General features: G+C 42.2%; 1 long non-coding RNA gene across 1 annotated transcript in view; it reads right to left on the bottom strand.

Moving 5' to 3' along the window:
* LOC137141885 (uncharacterized) overlaps positions 1-13,359 on the bottom strand; it is an 83,325-nt gene extending 69,966 nt beyond the window's left edge. The window contains exon 1 of the long non-coding RNA XR_010916762.1: positions 13,231-13,359. This is a non-coding gene — a long non-coding RNA (uncharacterized lncRNA). The remainder of the gene's footprint in view (positions 1-13,230) is intronic.
* Between the last annotated feature and the right edge of the window lie 7,026 nt (positions 13,360-20,385).

Below are 20,385 nucleotides of genomic sequence, written 5' to 3'. Positions count from 1 at the left end.
GGATCTAGAAGTTTGGCCTCATTTTTAATTAAATCTAGCTAGATTTAGACCCCAAAATGATGCATTCAGCATACTATATGGGCAAAATGAAGATATAGAGGGGAAACAGATGGTCAGAGAAGATAGAGAGGGGAAGAGAGAATAGTGAAGTCTTTGGTTCACATTTAAAAGAATTAAACATATGAAAAGATGTGTTTAAGGGTTTACATGTGGATAGAATCCTGGTTTTTGCCCCAACGTCCCTCATCTTTTCAACTCCATGCATACTTCTCATAGATTTTTCTAGGGTCTATAGATAGAAACCTTGCTTTTCATGGACCTCATAAGATCTGTTATAGCAGCGCTCCCCTTCTGCAAGTCTGATATGCCAACATGATTTAATTTTATGGTGTTCATTCAAAACCAATGGAAATCGCTAGAGAAAGCTGAGGGTTGATAGTGAGTGATAAAAGATTATCTGGCAGTGGGGAAATGGCTGGATCCTTAAATGTCTGGAAATGAAAAGTTGAACATTTAGGGGGTTTTTCTTCCAGAAGCTGAAGAATTTGTGTAAAGGGAATAATATTGTTTTGGGATTTCTCAACTGGACACCAGTGAAATGTACTTACAACCGTAAACCTCCTTTAAACAAAGTTTGTTAATTTAAGAAATACATCCAAAAGGCAAGTATTAGGGAATCATTATGGTCTACTGGAAAGCCATCTAGGCTAAGTCTATAGACCTTGGTTCTATTCCCAGCTCTGCCACTCACTTACCATGTGACTTCCTGCGAGTGATTTCACGACTGTTTTCCCTCCCACCCTTTGTGTGTCTTGTCTCTTCAGACGTAAGCTTTTCAGGGTAGGGACCAGGCCCACCGACAGCAGTTCTGGGCCTCAGAGCAGAACAGTCAATGGCCCCCCTAGGAAGGGATGGCTGAGGTCTGAGTGGGTTTCTGCCGGAAGTTTTTACTTATTTATCATGTGCCATGCAGGTTCCCGGGCAGCTGAGGAGTCGGTATCTGCTACTCAGCTTCCCGGGTCCCTTGGACTCCTCAGGGAGATTACTGATAAACCCGGGAAGCTGAGTAGCAGATACACCTTCTCAGCCACCTGGGAACCTGCGTTGTGCATAATAAATAAGCTCAGCTCAGGGGAGGAGCAGAGACCGCAAGTGGCGAGGGAAGGGGGAGAGGAGGATAACGTGTCTATCCTCCCATCTGCCCATGCCCTTTTAAAACTGCTGGGCCCCTGTGCGATTGCCTCTCCCCTCCCAGCCTGTTAGGGACTGTCTCTTATGTCTTTTGTACTGTGACTAGTCCAATGGCGGCTCTAGGTGCTACTGGAATGATAGAGAGCCATTGTACCACAGACAGCTTGTCTACAGCAGCAGTGTTAGGTGAGCCCCCTCCTAAAAATGGGTTAGTCTAACAGGTTATTCTCTGCTTACCAGTTCATTCTCTACCTTACTAGAGAACAGGCTGATTTTTCTTTATTCATCCAAAGCTCCATTATTATTATCTGTATTACATGCACACTATTGGCAGTGTAACCAACGTGTGCAGCTTATCTTCAAACAATGTAAAATCTGGAGGCAATTTGTTCTGATGCAAAGCCAGTGTGTTGCTTTCTAAGGAGACGTGGTCAAAGCTGAATCTCTGACAGACTACAGCGGTGCTGGGTAAGTGCTAATATTAATAGAGCATAGAGAGCATCTTTCATCTGAGGATCTCCACGATCTCTACAGACAGTAGCTAACTAATCAGAACAGGTCAGTCATGTTATCCCCTGCTACAAAACAGGAAATTGCCACAGAGAAAAGTTAAATGTCTCACCCAAAATAAGCCAGTGACAGAGATGAAATTTGAACTTGGGTGTTCCTGGTTCCCAGTCCACTAAACCATATTCCCCTATTAATAGGAAGCTGGGGTTCACAGCAGGTATTTTAATTGTGTTAAGAAAAAGAATTTCTATCTCCTGAATAAACTGCCATTGGGACATTTTTATTTTTAAAACTCAGGGTTAAACTCAGAATTGTCAAGGTACAGAAAGGACTCTCTCCAGCAGTTGTGTACCTAGAATATCATTTCTGGAAGATGAAGACGATATAGAGAAAAGCATGAACTATTTATCTAGCACAAATTTCTGGAGCATCTAGACAAAGAATAAAATCAGTCTCTTGTTTCCCCAGGTTGTCTCTGCATAAAGGTACGTTGGACTGAAAATTTTGGAGTGAATGGCCCTTTTTAATTAGTCTTGATGCAACTCTTCTTACTTGAAAGAGATATTTAAAAATACCTCAAGCCCATATGGATTTTAAGCACAAGGGTTGCAGCTACAATTTTAATGGGTCCCCAGGACCCTGCTTTGAAGTGATGACTCACAAAGAATATTTTGTCAAGCCAACTGTGCCATAAAAATATTAAGTATGGTTTCAAACAGTAAAGTTTTTATTATCCTGCTCACTTCCTGTCATGAAGCATTGCATTAAATTGTACTTTTAAGGGATTAATGACCTATTTGCTGTGTTCCATGCTGCATTTGTGGTTATAAAAACCACTAAAAGTTATGTTATCAACACCAGTGTTAATAAAGGTATTGGAAAAATCAGTCAAGCACAAATATATTACAAGCCAAAGCATTAATCCGATTGCATTTACCCAGGATTTTCTTTACTGTTCCCTGGTGACCTCATAGTTACCATTTTGTGGACACTGACAAAGATACACACAAGAGAGTACAGGGCAGAAGCAATCAAAGGCTGCGTGATGTAAATCCCAAACCCTTACACACATGAAGGGCCATGCAGAAGCTTAGAAACTGTACATCAGGATGTCAACACAACTGCCAAATAGCATAACCTACCACCACCACCATCAATAAAAATAAAAATATAAATTAAAAAAAATGATTAGCACCATTCATCACTTTTTAACTGACAAATTTGCAAGCACAAGACAGAAAATGAATCCTGTTTACACAATCAAAGGCAGTCTTCAAGCCTGCAAAATTACCATTGCCAAACAATGGTGAATTCATACTGCTCCTGTTTATACAGCTCTCAATACGTCTTTTTACAATATCCACCTTTTGAACCATCAAAATGAAAAAGCCTGTAAAGCTGCTTAATATATTAAAAGCTGAAGAAAGCAACAGCAATATAGAATGTCACATGGATATAGTATCTTTCATGCCAAAGGATCCTGAAGCACTTCACAGATTAGACACCATTTGTAAATACTCTGCAGTTGACAGTAATAGACATTGCAGCCAGTCTAGGGAGAGGAGATTTTGGCTAAAAGTACCCATGTGAACCATGGCTTTACATATCATGTTATGGGATGATAACACCAATGTACAACACTTACTATAGATAGTGCTTTTCATCTGTCGATCGCAAATCACTTTACAGGACAGCGATTTGTTCTCCCTGTCATAGATAAGGAAATTGAGGTGCAGTGGCTTTCCCAAAGCCACATAGCAAATCCATGATGGAACAACAGAATAGAATACAAGTCTACTGATTCTCAGTCTGATGCACCTACTATCCACACAATGCAGAGCAGATTTCAGTTTGTAAGTTTTTATAAGGAACACTCTTATACATTAAGATGCACAAAACTCTATTTATTTTCCTCAGAAGGCTGAGGAACCTCCATTTTCTAACTACCCAGTAATTTGTGCTAGAGAAAGGAAATTATGGGTTTCTTCTTCTTAGATTATCTTGCTATTTTTACTGAGAGTAAGTACAGTTACTAATAGTGTTCAAATATCCTGGGTCAAATATCATTTCACCTCTGGACAAGATCACCTTGAAAGTACACTTTCTCCTCGGCTTTGAAAGTTTAGCCACTGATCAGCCCCTGTGACAAGTAATTTAGCATTCAAACAACAGCTCATCTACTTTCCCTGAGACTAAAGCACACAAGTCTTGGGTGCTTTGTTCAATGCTCCATTAGGAGCAAATACTAACATATAAAATCACAGTCCTCCACATCTGATATAATGAGCATTCAAAATGAGAGAGCTCCAGAGAGGTAAATTTGGGCCTTGAATAAGGAGTATGTTGTCCACTTTTACTGAGTGATGGTTGGATAGTGTGGCCATTTATGGTGTTGCACATTAAAAAAGGGTTTGAAAACTATTTAGCATTTCTGGGCTTAGCTGCTAAAAAGTCTTGACATTTGCAACACTAGGAGCAGGCTGTCAGAGACTGTGAACTCTGCCTAGACTGTCAGAAAGATTTCTAGCCTAGTTTCCTACCCAGAAGAAGATCTTTCCTGTTCAAAGACAGCTCTTGTGCCCAGGGACATCAATGGGAGCAGAATCAGACCCTGTGGGTAAATATGCAATAGTATTTCCCCCCCGGATGGTTAAAAACCACCACCACAACAGAATGAAATCTGGTTGCAACACTCAGACATTGGGCCTCTCTACCACAGGAGTCTCCAGCAATGTCCACTTGAACACCATGATGGCTGCAGCAAAAGGCTCTAAATGATGCTGATTTTAATCCACATCTTTCCTTTAAATCATTCTTAGAGTTTACCCATAGCACAAAAGTGCTTCTCGGCACTGAAATGATCAGAATGCAGTGCTGAGCCAAAACTGTAGGCATAGCTTGATCATATCGTGGCACATCTCTGAGGCTGTAATAAGGCTACTGCACTCTGCCTTCCACCCTCGGTGAAACCTACTAACAACATCTGCTTTATAGCAGTTACTCCTGCAACCTGCTATTTCCTTGGCTCTGCTGCTGTCATAGAGAGGATGTGCTTTTCTATGCTGCAGGTCTGGTGGAAAGTTATCAGACTTCAAGCCAAATGTGAAACCAGCCAGTGCTGAATAAATGACTTGAAGTGCTTTCTCAAGGGACCCCTTCCAGGATCTAGAGTCCTTTATAGCCAGATTTGGCCAGTGTTTGTAGACAGAGCCTTCCTCAGAAGCAAATTAAAGATCAAAATACAGACACCATATGAAAAACATAGCAAGGTAGACTCAAACATCCACCAAGTATTAAGACATTCTTATATAAAAATAACCACAAGGTTGCAAATCATACTTTCCTACTTGGTGAGACCAACTTCAACCAGGAATAAACCAGGAAATGTGTGGGGTGGATTGCAGTATTGCCTTAAGAGAAAGCATGAAACTGCAGGCAGAAAAATCAGAGAGAGAAAGCGAGCAAGAGAGAAAAAATATTTAGTTGGGCAACTTTGATAATTTTATTTAAAGTAAACCAAATGGTGGGTGGCACAGTTGGTTAGGCCTCTCACCTGCACCATTTCAATCAATGGGAGTTTTGCCACTGAAGTCAGCAGGAGCAAGAACATAGCCTTGTGAAATATCCCAGTTTTATCTATGGAGACCAATGACCAGTTCAGTTTCTGATTAAAAAATGAGGGTCTACTGAATGCAGCACACAGACCACCTCTCTATTCTGGTTCTGCATGCAAGAATCCTAGCACGAGGGTCTCCATGCTGAATGCTGGCCTGCCCCACGTGTATCTCGGACAGAAGCAGTGGAAGCAGACAAGCTACAGAATGGAAGGAGAACTTTCTAGCTGACCCTTTCTTGCTTCCTTCAGGAATTGCTCCTTCACAGTAAGGTTCTATGCCCCCTGGCCATCAGGGAATGAAAGTTAGTCTGGTCCAATTTCTGGGATTTGCTTCAGTCCTGGAACAATGCCTAAAAAGCATGGATAGCCTGAAGGATCACAGGCAGTATTAACTGCTCTACAGCATTTCACAAACCATCTGTGCTAGAAACAAATGCTACATGCCACTGGAAAAACCGAGGATCACAAGTTCCCTGCAACAAGAGAACATAAGAATGGCCATACTAGGTCAAACCAATGGTCCATCTAGCTCATTATCCTGTCTTCTGACAGCGGCCAGTGCCAGATGCTTTAGAGGGAAAAGCATTTTTGACTTACAGGTCAAATGCTATTTGACTTTTATGTCACCTCTCTCTGATTACTATCATTTATTCTCTCACTCCCATTTCAATTCCATACTTGATTTTTGTAGCCATTTTCTTGACAATGGCAACAGCTGGACAGCGGTGTTATGAAAGCGTACCCTGCAGCTTTCAAATATCATTATAATTTCTAATTCTGGAGACAGAAGCTAAAATTATATCAGAATTGACTGGATTGTGGGGAAAGGACAATTAGAATTTAGGTTTTTATCTAATCTCAACACACTGGTAAAACAGACAAGCTTGTACTACTGTTGCCCTACACTCTATTACATTTTGTCCTAATCTACATTGTAAACTCTTTGCAGCAGACTGTCTAGGCTTGGTCTACACTGCCGGAGAAATTTGGTGGCAGTCAACGCAAGCTACGCAAAGTAGCGTGCGTATCTCCTGTCGACTTCCTAGCTTCTACCTACTGCAGCATCCCCAGTATGCTGCACCAACAGGAAATGCCCTCCCGTCGACACAGCATTACTAATTTTGTGAGGGTGGATTAACGGCGGGTCTCCACTGCCGCTCAATCGACCTGCAGAACCAATCCAGCAGCGCCAACAGTGCTCCGTCAATATAGACATACCCTTAGTACCTGTACAGCTAAAGCCTGTATCATGAATGGGGCCCTCTAGGCAGTATTGTGATACAATTACTAAATAGTAAATTTTACTAAGCAGTGCTTCTTGACCAGTGATGTGAAATAGATCCTATCTTCTCCATCACTGTGCATCTTTAAGTAATTTCTATAGGGGCCTGATGGTGCACTCATGTATACCTTTCTTGCCCATTCCTAGCTAACTTGACTTTGGTGGACTACCCACCTTTCCTCCTCCAGACCTAATCTTTGAGTTGATAATGTTTAGTGTACATTTGCTCTTAAATATTGGCAGGATGAATCTGGCTCAAAGGCACCCTGCTGGAAAGGATCTGCTTAAAAGCCCATTATGTCCTGTTGAGTTGAAGGAAGCATTCATGCATAGAATGCATAACGATTGGATCAGTCACCAGAGAGTGGACTTTGGTCCATTTCTTTTCCTGTTTATTTGGGGAGGAATTTTCTGGTAGAAAGGAGGTTTCTTTTCTCCCGTTATTAAACAGGACTGAATACTATATACAAATGTTGAACGGAATGGGCAGAAGCAACTAGAAATATTGATATCTGGTTTCTGAAGAAGGGAAATTTCATTAAAAGAAATTTTAAAACCTAACAGTGGCAACTTCGCTTTGATAAACAGCTGAAAGTCGGTGTGACTGGAATTCTAAGAACAAACTGATTGCAGAGGCTTACTGGGGACACAGAGAGAAGACTGCTGAGGTGGTCAAGAACAAAGACGTGGGAAGAAATATCAAGGAGCTTTCCCTTTTGATTGTCTAGGAAACATCCCAGACTTTGAGTCCCGCTTTCTGAAAGACAAAGAGCTAATTGCCATTATAAAATGTACATAGATTATGTTTTAATATTTTCCTGGGCATTAGGGCTGATCTTGGTCATTGGATTTTGCGCCAATGTTTTGGTTTTCACACTGTTTGCTACATACAGTTCTGTGCAGAAAAGCCAGCTAGACATTCTGCTCCTCAGTATGGCTGTAGCAGACCTAATTACTCTTATCCTGATGCCCTTTATTCTTGCTTCTGCTGTCCAATACACATGGTTTTTGGGAGATCTATTCTGCAAGGTTTTCCAGTTTGGTCTGGCTTTCTCCTGGGCTGGTAGCATCTATTCCTTGTGTGCTGTCTCCATCACTAGGGCAAGAATCATCTTGAGACCTTACAGATCTCCAGAGAAGAGTACCATGATCTTGATGCTGATTGTAGTTTGGGCACTGAGCTTTATCACCAGCCTATCACTGCGTATCCATGCCACAATGGAAACAAGGTTTGCAACAAACATGACGTTTTGCCTGCCGGCTCTCTACCAGCAGCACTATAAGATTGTCCTGACCCAGTTTATTCTATATTATTTGATCCCAGTCTTGGTGATTGCATTCAACTACATCCGGCTTGCTCTTTTCCTGCACAAGAGTCCCATGATGTCCTTGGTGAGTTCTAAGAACACCCGAAGAGCCTCAGTAATGATTTTTTGTACAACTGCTGCCTTCTCAGCATGCTGGCTTCCAGTATATATCTTGGAGTTATGCATCTACTTGAAGCTCTACCATCATGGCTATGCTTGGGACACTTTCTATTTCATCTGTAACATTCTTCAGTACCTTCACCCATGCATCAACCCTGTGCTATATGTGTTACTGTCCAAACGCTATTGGAATAGCAGAATCAAAAGGCTCCTGTGTTGCCAAAAAATTAAAGTGAAGCCTCTGGTCCATAGCTTAACAGAACCCTCCTAAAACTCTTGCATGCCTCAGGAATGGAATCCCAACAATGACAGTATGGTGTTTTAATGTTTGTACTTTATAATTAATTCGCACACGTCTTGGACTTTGAGATAACTTCAAAGACATTAAAGACTTTAGTGAGTAAAAATCAAAACCCTCATCTGCAATTCCTCCTTCCCCCAAAGAGTAAGAGAACACATCAGTATTTTGGGTGAGTTGCTGAACTAGTATTTAATCCAATCTCTAGAAAAACTAACAATCCCTCAGCAATATATTCTCTCCCTTTTCCTAATTCTTATTTTGTTGAATGTGCTATTGGAGTTTTGCTTCTGGACTGAATGCCAAATTCTGCCTAATATCCCTGAAACATCACTGAGAAGGAGCGATGTCAATAAGGTTGGACACAGAACAGAACTGGCCCAATATGATTAATTTTAGAGACTGTCTCCACTAGAAAATTGTATCTTATTTGAACATGATTGTGAAGAACTGTCAGGTGACGTGAAGACTACCTACCTACACTAACCAGTTAATATTGCATAAACTAACTCAACTCTTCATAACTCCATTCACACTTGATTGTTTTCTTGTGAGGACAAACCCTTAGAACTGTTTAAACCGTACAGCAAAAATTTAAGTAAGTATTTTTGCTTTACAACTATTCAGGATCTTATATGGCACCCCACACTGTGGCATCTCAACAGCTGCTAGGTCTGTTTGTGTTACTGCATAAGTACAGATTCTATTAAACATTGTGTGTGGGGAGGAGGAATATTTTTTCTTATAGCTTAAAGTCAACACAAATTCAGAACTCCACCACCTCTATTTTTATGGCACTAAATAATTGTGATCCACTCTGGTCTAAACTGTGGTGTTTCCAGCTCACTCATCTTCTAATACATGCTTGACCAAATCTGTGAGAAGCTTCTATTAGTCTGTGATATTTTAAAAACAGAATTAAAAGTCACAAAACCCTTTCCCCACAAAACCAAAGACTCAGACAGCACCTGAAGAGGAAGGGGGGTTTCTGAATGTTCATGTACATAGGTAGGAAAAAGCTGCTTTAAAATTGTATACATTAAACTTTTCTTAAAAAGAGATTCTTGCAACATAGTTTCAGTTCTGGGATAGCTTTCTTACTGAAAAAGAACTGCTAACGTTTATTACTTCACGTTTACTTTTTTGGCATAAACAGCTTTGTGAATTTGATTAACTTGACTTTAAGAGACTGCACCAACATGCAAATAAATGAATGTGGGGAGCAAGCATGCCAGAGGCCCATGCTTTGCTCTTGATCTCTAAGGGTTGCTTTCAAAGCATGTGCTAAGAGAGGGGAGAGATGTGCAGGGCAAAGGTAGGAGTGGGAATAAACTTTGAAATTAAGGTATGTGTAACCACGTATAACAGTTGGGTGACTGTGTTATTATTGTGTCTTACTAGACTGCTTTTAATCACAATATAATGGCTTCTCGATAAAGCCATGGTGAAACACAGCATATTCTTATCAGCACTCTCTAGTCTCTGTGGGATATTTTGACTGGAGAAGAGTGCAGTGTTGATCAGTGCTTGTTGATGAGGACGGACCTTTTTTGAGGTTAAATACTCCCCCTCCCCCCCCCAAGATTGTACGATGAAGCAAGAGATATAAAAACTGTAAAAACAGAAGGGTTCACTTGCTTTATTAAGATAGGCAGCACTATCAAATGAAACTTTACATAAAGCAAGTCAGAACTCACTTAAAAATAAAGTCCTCAGTTTATCCCAGATACAGGCACAACCTGGGGAGTACAAGTAGATCTTCATAGACACTGTGCTGGCAAAGTATTTCAATCAAGACCCTGAGACAAGAGGCCTTATTCTGCTCTAAGATCATGTGCAATTCTGCCTATGTAGATGACAAGGCACTGGTGCAGCCAATACAGAATGTGACCAGTGCTCTCTAGCTGGGAAAAGGATTGTTAGACTTTGTATTACAAACTACCTAGGTAATGCTCAGGGGCTGCATGTACACAGAGGAAAAGACAATCCTGCTTCTGTCTTTGTTTTTTTAAGCCTTCTATTTTGTACAGATAACCTTTAAACAGAGGGACAAAAATATCTGTGTGTGTTTATTATAGATGACAGGTTCTTTCTACTTTGAGCCCCATTATTGTGAAAGCAGGCTGGGCGGTCACTGTAGCAACATCCCAACTTTTAAGAGGAAGAGGGCAGCAGTAGGAATACCTTCGATCACGGTTTTAAAAGCAGTCTACTGAACCTATGGAATAGTTGTGTGAATGATGGATGCTTTATTGGAATGTAATGTTACCATTGTGTGACTAGAATCAGACTTATTGATGTTACTAGACAACATGGAATATGGTGTTTGTATGGTATTCAACATGGATGAGATTGTGTCAAAAGTTTAAGTTTGGAATTGTAAGTATTTGTGTGTGGGGAGGTGGTGTATAAAATGTGTGTATTGTTGGGTAGCGGTTAATTCTGTCCATTGTAGTGTTTTCTTCAGTTAGAAATTTGAAATTAGATGTCTTTCTATATCTGAACTGATGGCTTGTTTTGCTGGTGTATATTTTTCTGTATTGGAGGGGACAAAGGGTTGAATTAGCCCGTGGGCACTCCGAGTCAGCCGAGGCAATAATCACTGTTTATTCACCATGTGGTAGTGGGAATTGGCTAGTAGTCTAAAAGTGAACTGTTAACGTATAACACCTAGGGCTCTTTAAAAGTGACGATTTGCAAAAGGAGAGGGGGGACATATTGGTGTAGAATCTCTTACGCAAACAGGCACTGACAATTTCAACCAACAAGAGAACCAATACTTCCCTGCTGTACTTCACCATTAAGAGGTGACAAGGGTCCATCTTAGATTATGGCACAAAACACCCATATCATCTCAGCAGTCAAAGCTGACCGAGGGCTTTGAAGGATACTACGTTAGTGTGACTTCAGAGTCTTTAATCCACACCTACAGTGCCCCCAGGGGGGAGTTACAGCACAGCACTTTGGTCCGCACTGTTAGTCTCACACTCCCGGGCCAAACTTCAGGGTAGTGAGAACGCCTTGACATTCAAACTGAAAGGGAATGAGCATTCCTCATGCCACTGTTCTTCTTCCATTCAGACAGACAGGTAAATCCTAATCTGAGCCTGAGAGTAACAGAAAAATTCTTCAACCAGAATCACAACTTTATGTAATCCACTGGAGACAGTAAGGCTTCATTAAGCTGTCAGCCACCTGGAATGTGTCTGTTGGTTAACACTCAAACAGGATGGAAGAAAGGAAATGTTTCTTCGCCTCACATACCGTCACATTTTACAGCTTTAAAAATACAATATGTTGCAAAACAATCAGATTCAGCCTGAGATTTCTGCCAAGGGCACTCCCAGACACTTCATTTATTGCAATGAATCTGAAACTATGGTGACCAGCGGAGAAGGTGTTTAGTAGTCCCTGTACTTATTGTGGATTCTGGGAGCCGGTGGGCCTAAACCCACTCAAAGCTAAAGGGCTGGAAGTCTCTGTAGTGATGGTGAAGGAAACAGTTTTGTACAGTCCTATCAGACCCCTGACAGATATCTGTCATCTGAATAATCTTCTGCAGACCTTTCTGGAAACTCAACCACCTCCAAGGTGGGAACATCAAAATTGGTACTTCATCCTGGAGAGAGAGGGGCAATCTGGCTTCAAATCACAGGTGGCGCTGATTGGTCTGTGACAAGGGACTAATTTATAGTCACCTATCCCATACCCTATCCTGAATAGTAGATCCAGAGTGTGCCACAATCCACCTGGAACCATCCCATTTATCCCAAAAAACTATGAGCTGATCCAGAAGAATCACCCTTCATAGATTTCCAGGCCAGAAGGGACCACTGTGATCAATTAGTCTGACCTCTTATGGAACACAGACCATACAACTTCCAGAAAATTCCAGTTTGAACCAGAGTATATGTTTTGGGGAAGAGAGGAGAAATTTGATTTTAAAATTGCCAGTGATAGAGAATCCACCACAACCTTTGGTAAATTGGTCCAGTGGTTAATTACCCTCATTAACAATTTATGCCTTTTATTTCCAGCCTGAATTCAACTCGCTTCAACTTCCAGCTACTGGATGGCGTTGTACTTTTCTCAGCTAGACTGATGAGCCCATTAGCAAATATCTGTTCCCCATGTAGGTACTTAGAAACTGTGATCAAATTATCCATTAACCTTGTCTTGATTTAGTTGAAAAGTTTGAGCTCCTTGAGTCTATCATGGTCAGGCACATTTTCTGTGTATACTGAAGTCACCAAGCAGGTGTTTGGAGTGCTAGATTCCACAGTCTTAATGCTAGTGTTTGCATTTTGTTTTGCCTTCTATAACCACCACCTTCCTTGTTTTTTCCCTTGAAGGCTCACTGGTTAAATACTGCATCATGTAACCACAATTTGATTTTCCCATTGCCCTTCCAAATGTGGATACAGAAGGACAGCAGCATACCCTGGACACTATCACAAACATGCAAACAGTCACTAAAAATTGCAAGCCTGAGTCTGGCATGGCGGAGTCACTCCCCTCTAACAGGGGGGTAGGTTTCACCATTTATGGCACTTCTAGGTGCTGGTGCCAGGAAGTGAGATAAAAAGCCCTGAACCCCATACGCTGCTCCTGCTAGAGAAAGCGGGTGGGGAAGGGAAAGCACAAGGGGCTCCAGCCTCCGAGCCTGCCCCACCCCCTCCCATTCCAATAACTGCCACTAACTGAAGAAAGGAGGCTAGGGTCTCCCCTGCCTCGGTAAGCTCACAGAGTGGGGGAGCGGCAGAGGAAAAATCCTCCCCATTTAATGAAACAGAGACTGACTCTGAGGCTGTCATTGCCTCTTCAGAGGGGCTCTCAAGGGGCCTCAGCATCACCTGACTGACCCTCCGTAATTTGCTCTCAGGGAAGTCAGTGCTTGAACCCTCACCTTCATTTATGCCTGTCAGCCCTTCACTTCCTGGGCTTATCGTCGCCCAGCTCTTTTCATGGAGGACGCCTGATACAGGGCTGTCACCACCTCGCTGTCCCAGGCCTTTCTGCTTCCCTTTCCTTCTCTGCACTCTTCCACTAGCAGACCCTTAGTCCTTTATTGGTTGCAGCTGTGGTGTTTGACTCCATGACTGGCAGCTGTGAGAGGCTGTGGTCAAGCAGCTTGCTTGTAAATAGCAGGAACTCTCCTCCCCCTCTATCTATGTGGGGGGAGGGGAGGGTTGTACATTACAGAGGGCAATAGCATGATAGACAGAAACACAGACACTTAGGTAAAAATAACCAGTATCAGAAAACAAAAGATGTTTGCACGGGGAAGGTCTCTCCTTTTCCAGCTATTTCTATTACTCTGTTCACCTCTCCCAGTTACACATCCACTGTCCCTCTTTATGGCTCAGCTTTATACTTATGCTAATGGATTTTGGGGAGCTTTTCCAGTGTCAGTTATGTGTATATACTGGTCATTAGGTGCCATGGAATGGTTATATACACAAGGTATTTTTAAAACCCTAATCTAGAGTCTATAGTGTACAAATTGGGGAGCCACAGATGGTGGCATTGCACCTTCATAATCTAATAGTTTCTGCCTCAATGGTCCTTCATATAAGTTGCTTTTGGGGTGGCCTACCTAACATCCCCAAAGTTCATATGCTCCATTGAACAAGAGGACGTCACTTTGTAATGAGCTTTTGATGGGACCGGGATACAATTTTCAAACAGACTTCAATGACTTCGGGCTAGTTTTTCAAAGGTATTTAAGTACCTAAGAATGCAGAGAGGCACCTAGTGGGATTTTCAGAAGCACCAAGCCCCACTCCCCCCCTTTTTTTAAAAAGTCCACTAGGCACCTATCTGCATCTCTAGGCACCTTTTGAACATTGCCCCTCAGCTTCTCCCCCCCCCCCCCACCCTGGGAAAACGTAAGTGGTTCCACTCACTACCATCTCACCCCCGGGCATCAGGTCATAGAGTTGTGTGGGTGTGGGGCGGTATCTTTGCCTCTAGCACCCCCTGCTGATCACCTCTTTGGCCCTGTCATGGCCTGTTTCTGTCCCCAACTAAGCCCTTTAAATCACGTCTAGTCCAGCTCCCGTCAAAGGTAACAAAAATTCAAATGTCCCAACAGGACATCCTTTTACCCCTCAGGTTACGCCTCCACCTTCCTTCTGGTTTCAATGACCACAACAGATTCTGGGAGGAATTTGAAGGAAATAAGACACAGGAAACGTAAGCTAGAAGACCCTAATTCGCAGCTGTTAGGACACAAACAAAATTTAGGGCTTGTCTCTACTTAAAACACACCGGGTGTGCTGCTGTAGCACGTCAGTGTAGAGACTACCTACATGGACAGGAGGGATTCTCCTGTTGGTGTAGGTAATCCACCTCCCCAAGAGGCACGAGCTTGGGTGACGGAAGAATTCTAATGCTGCCTAGATGGAAACGTAGGTTGTTTTAAGTACGCTACTCAGGGGTGTGGATTTTTCATGCCTCTGAGAAATGTAGTTATGCTGACAATTTTCTAGTGTAGAGCAGGCCTATATCCATTGTTTAATCACTGTATCACCTTCCTGCCAATTTGTTTCTTGTCCTTTTATCCAGTTCAACATGAGTGCTCTTTCTTGGGAGAGCAGTTAAGGGTCTGATCCCGAGAGGTGCTACACACACCTGCAACTCTCATTACGTTCACTGGAGCTGGAATGAGAAGCTGCAGCACAGCACACAGGTCAGTGCTTTGCTTTTCAGACTCATGGATCAGCAGCACTCTCTCAAAAGTTGTTCCAGTAAAACGTGTGAGCAGTTTTCACCGGCTATTCTTATGAAAACACCATCCTCCCGATCCTTTTAGAGCCATTGTTCATTGACATTCAGAGACCTGTAGTATCAGAGCGATCAGCTTTGTTTCAAGTATCAACACACACAGGAAAATGGTACGTGTCATGTGGCAACAAAGTAAAGACTTTAGGGTGCGTACTTCCCCTGTCCCAACATAACCAATGAAAGGTTAGAGTGCCAACATCAGCATCTCTTTCGATTCAGTGGACGTTTACCTGGGTAAATTAATTGCACCCTGGGTCTAATCCAAAGAAGACAATAGTCTTTCCATTAACTTTAAATGACATTGGATCAGGCCCTATAAATACCAGAACCCTTGGATTATGAATCTGCTCCAGAAACACTCTCCACATACCTAACTGTACATTTGCCATGTCTTTCCTGTTATTTATACAAGTGGGAATTTGTGACTCTTCACTTCACCTACACATGCACCATTAGAAGCCAACACATATATCATTAAAGAGACATCAATGTCAATCATCAAACTGCTGGGAAAAATTGAAGAAGGGCTCCTTAGATTGCCAGATATTAGCTCTGATCGGGAACCTGCTGCTTGAGAACAACATGGTCCTGTCACAGCTCTGACATTTTCTTCCAAATGTGCAGATTCCTTACCACAAAAATGTTTTGTCTCATTTCTTTTGAACTGACGGAGACGTGTATGGCAAGCTCAGTTGCTATAGTTGAAAACAGTTTATGCCTGGAGGGAGGATGGCCAGCTGCTGTTGCTGAATATCTTTGCACCCCCTAAAACTTAGTTTGCGTGGACTCTGCTGTGGAAAATATCATCAGCTGACATTTATAAACCACAAACTACGGGTTCCCATCCATGACATGTAGCTCTGGTCTCCACTTGAATGCAGTAGCTCAAAGCCATGCCGGCAGATGGCAGCAAGTCCCTCACTTATGAGGCTCCACAGGTTCTGCAGTTCAATATCACGGTGTATAACATGTATCTAACATTCCTGAACTGGAGACTTCTTTAAAGAAACGCAAACGTTGAAAGCGGGGTCCCTTTAACAACTCAAAAAACTACAGTTAAACTATAAAAATTCAACAACTTAAAATGTGAAGATTTTGAAATGATGAGAGTCCCCAGGCATATTTAGTAATGTCTCCCCTTATATCTCACTAGTCCCCCCCTTCAAACACTAAATGTCAGATTCTATTACCTTTCCATTGAGTAATGCCACAACCTGCAAATACGACTTGTGGACTGAGGTCCTACTGAACATAGATCAAGGTGGCAGAATCTGTCCCTAGAAGACAGTTCTCCATGACAAGGCCAACAAAACCAATGTGGAATTTGTAGGCTAGGTCATTTTAAAGATATGACAAGTCAAAAAAGTTAGGAAAGTTTGTATAAAGCGAACAGGAAAAAAAAATTAAACCCATTTTCTCTGAACTTTACCTAATTCTCCAAATCTCTGAGTTACAACCTGGGGATCAGACATGACATGCAGAATTACGGGGATCGTTTACTTTTTGGAGAAGTTATGAGGGGTAGTGGAGGGGAAAAGGGAAAGCAAGAGGAAATGTAAAGATCAGTTTGGTACTAGGAAGCTAATTTCAACATTAACTACAGAGCTACCAACACTCCCTACGATGTCTAGCTCTTATTTACAAAGAGCTTGAACAAGAGGAAGAGAGTACACAGGTCAGCTTCAGGAGAAGTGCTGATAAGCATCAAACACATACTGCACAAAAGGGGCCAGGCAGTTGTGGGTCCATTGAAGCACAAGTCCTGCCTCAGAAATCTGACCTCGGCAATGGTTTGGAAGCTGCGGGCAGGAGGAAAGATCCCAGCTCTGAGCACTGGCATATAGTAGAAGCGAGGCATTTTGGTCTCAGAGAGGGGAAGGAAGATGGCAACTGCAGATAGGAGCACCTCCCCTACCAGCTTTTGGTCAGCTAAGGTGGTACATGGTCTACTGTTCTAAAGGAGAATAGTCAGTGTTCAGTGAGAAGGGTGGGAGATCCATGGGAGAAGGAGACAGGTGTAGGTGCATGTTGGTGTGTATGTACAGTGTAGGATCATTGGACCCAGAATGAGTGGTTTGGCTCTATTCACATTCTAGCACTGGTGGAAGGGAAAAGTCCATTTCATTAATTGAAAAATATTACTTTATTACAGTGCATCTGTCCTCTCTCGACACAGTGACACATTTTTAACACACATCACGCAACCTCAGCAGAAAGGCCACAAGAGATGAAACAGTCACAAGTCAAAACTAAATCAAAGGAGTGTAGGGTTAGAAGGGCTCACATGTCCTTACACTACTGAACCCTGGAGAAGTCTGTGAGCTCTGAGAAACAGGAAACATTTTGTGTCCTGATGTGACAAGGAGCTGAGTGCCTTTATCCTCCACTGGAGAGAATTGGACTGAGGGCACTCACCATCTGCAGAACTGGTGCCTCCCAGAGGCCATAGTTCCTAGTGTGCAAGCAGAAAAAGGAATAGAGTAGTTGCAGTGAGTTGTGCCGTTTTTGACAGGCAGAGTTCACATTTAAGACACCGTGCATGTCACAGTCCTAACTACTGTAAAAAAATTAAAGCATATTAAAAATGTTGCAATTCTTATGGCATGTTTAATACTTGTTTATTGGTAACATCAACACCATCAGAAAAACAAAACGCATATACCATATGCATGAAGGTACCAATTTTCAAGGTGATGAAAGAACAATTGTTCAAAGGCCAGGCTCCTTTTCCAGCATCCTTTCTCCCTTTTGGATAAGAAACATAAGTTGCACTGAAACAGGCATCGAGCATATCAAATAGAAAACATACAGTACGTACAGAATGTCAACATTAATTAGAATATCAGGGGAAAAGTTTAAACTCTCCCTACTACCTTAAGGCTTTTGTTCTGTTTCTAAAACATACCGTGGGTGTTGGGAGCCACCCTTTGGTCATCCTTGTAAGTGCAAAATCAATAAAACCTACTAGACACTCAAGGTTACTGCTTTCAGAAAGGAATTCTTGATAGCTGCTTATGAATTGAACACCATACCAATCTTCACCCTTAAAGCACTGCCTCTGATCATAATACCATCTACTGTGTGTATCTACCTTACAGGGAGATAGTGATGATTCATCACTGTTTGTGAAGCATCTGAACATGTAAAGTCCTGAGGGGTGTTATTACATCCTATGCCTTCCTGTCTCTTCTGTGGCCCTGACATGGACCAATTTTCTCACAGTGTTTGCATAACTGCAGTGTCATTTCTCAGCAAAATGAGGATTCAATAACAGCAACAGTTATTGCTATGCAGCCCTCTTCTCTGCCAGGAGCCCAAAATGAGAGAAAGAAAAATGCTCTCCCTGGGCTACTCATTGCTTGATTGTTTCATCTTCATTACTGGTAAGAACAGAACATTGTGAAAGGCAGATGGTCAAGTTGTAAAGGCTGACAAACTGGTATCGTGTAATTTTAGCAAAACAGGCTGGACAACGGATGTAGCAAGACAAATATTTCAAAGAAGGGAAAATGCAGACATGCATCTCAAGGAAGGTCAGCTGGCAGGGCAAGAAGGGAAAGCTATGGAAATTGGCCAGGGAGTTTATGTCGAAAACAAGTTTAAATATCATCCAAATCTTATTTCACATTGAAACCACAGATCATGCAAGTGGTCAGTTTTCACTCATTCCAGTTTTTACTATCTAGTAGGACTGGTCCATGAGGCAAGGACAATGCCCACAAGGGAATATGAAAGCTTGATGCCTGGGTACGCAACACTGGATAACCTAGACATGACGGGAAAGAAGCAATTCTGAGAATGGATGGTTAAAGCACCAAGGGCAGTTGGGCAGGAGGAACTGAGATAAGCTCTAGATGACTATGTGAAGAAAAGAAAAAGAACCAATATGTAAACAAAAGAAAAGCTGACAAAAGGCAAGACAAATCTGTTGAGACATAGAGATTGTAAATACTTACTCAAGATAACTAATATAGAGCAAGGTGGGATTCGTCCTAACATCTCCCACAAGACAGTTTCAAGAATGAAATATATATGAAGAACACTGAACATTTATGTAGTTCTTTACATGTTCAGAGTGTCTGACAAACATTCATCAATTAAACTTCAGCACCGCTGTGGGGTAGATATTACTACCCAGACTGCAGTTGTAGAAAACAGACACAAAGAAGCTAAGTGACCTGTCCAAGGCCACACAGTAAGTGAGGAGCAGAGCCGGGATTAAGATTCAGGAATTCCCAGTCCTGTACTCAATTAAGTAGACCACATGGCCTCTCGTTTCAGTATATTTATATTGCTGCCATTCAATGGAAGTTTAATCGTCCCTTAAATTAAGACCGGTTTACCCTCCAAGGGAGGTAACAGAATGTCTTGCATCACTCAACAACATTTCCATTGGCTGACGAAGCAGTTTGTTGATTAGCTCCAGAAAGAGCCCCTTGCCAGTCTGCCTTGCCTAGAAGGGCAGCAGCTGCCAAATGATGCCGTATGTGGAATATTAAAGCAATGGAAAGAAAATAAGACAGGAATGGGACAGTCATTAGAATTTCTTCTCTGAGGTGTGGAGGGCCACACACCACAAGTGCCTCCCTGGGGAAAAAAAAGTTTGTTCAGTATGGTCCTACGTAGCATTATCACAGCACTGCATAGCCTTTTGATGTGACATGAGCTATTTACACACTACAGCCTGTGCCAGTTTGGATGTATTCAAAGTAGAGAGGCCAATGTCCGAATGGTCCCCAAAATACGTCAATCATCAACAGTCTCAGCGCCCATTCCCCTGACTGACTGTTGCTGGCTCACCAGACCTTGAAAATAGTCATCTGATCACAGAGCGCTGAAAGTCCGCCCTGCATAGAGAGAGGTTCGTCATTTGGTGTAAAAGAATGATACACTCGACTATGTACATTAACCCAATATAATAGGAGGCCACCGGGAAAGGAACAATCACCCCCAAGAAACAAAGCAAAGCTCTCAAAACCCCAGCTTGGGTTGGAAGTCATTGGATTAATGGACACCAGATTTGAAAGCTGTCATTCAGAGATATTACTCTGGGCAGGGGGTGAATCTGTAAGCGATAACTCTTCACAAATAATTCAGCACATAAGTCACTGGGCAACAGAACGCAGACTGACGGATTGCGCTGTGAAGAGATCGCCCTGTATGTTGTTCTGAGTGTGATCTGGGATGCCGTTGGGAGATGCTTGGGGGGAAAAAGAATCTAGTACTGCAGAAAAGTGAAGGAAAACAAATCATCAGATAATGAGTCTAAGGGAAA

The sequence above is a fragment of the Emydura macquarii genome, unplaced genomic scaffold, assembly GCF_026122565.2.
Source record: "Emydura macquarii macquarii isolate MOO-44397 ecotype Brisbane River unplaced genomic scaffold, CSIRO-AGI_Emac_v2 contig_3122, whole genome shotgun sequence".
Lineage (NCBI taxonomy): Eukaryota > Metazoa > Chordata > Testudines > Chelidae > Emydura > Emydura macquarii.
The sequence above is the reverse complement of the archived record's forward strand: the minus strand, read 5'-3'. Positions and strand labels throughout refer to the sequence as shown.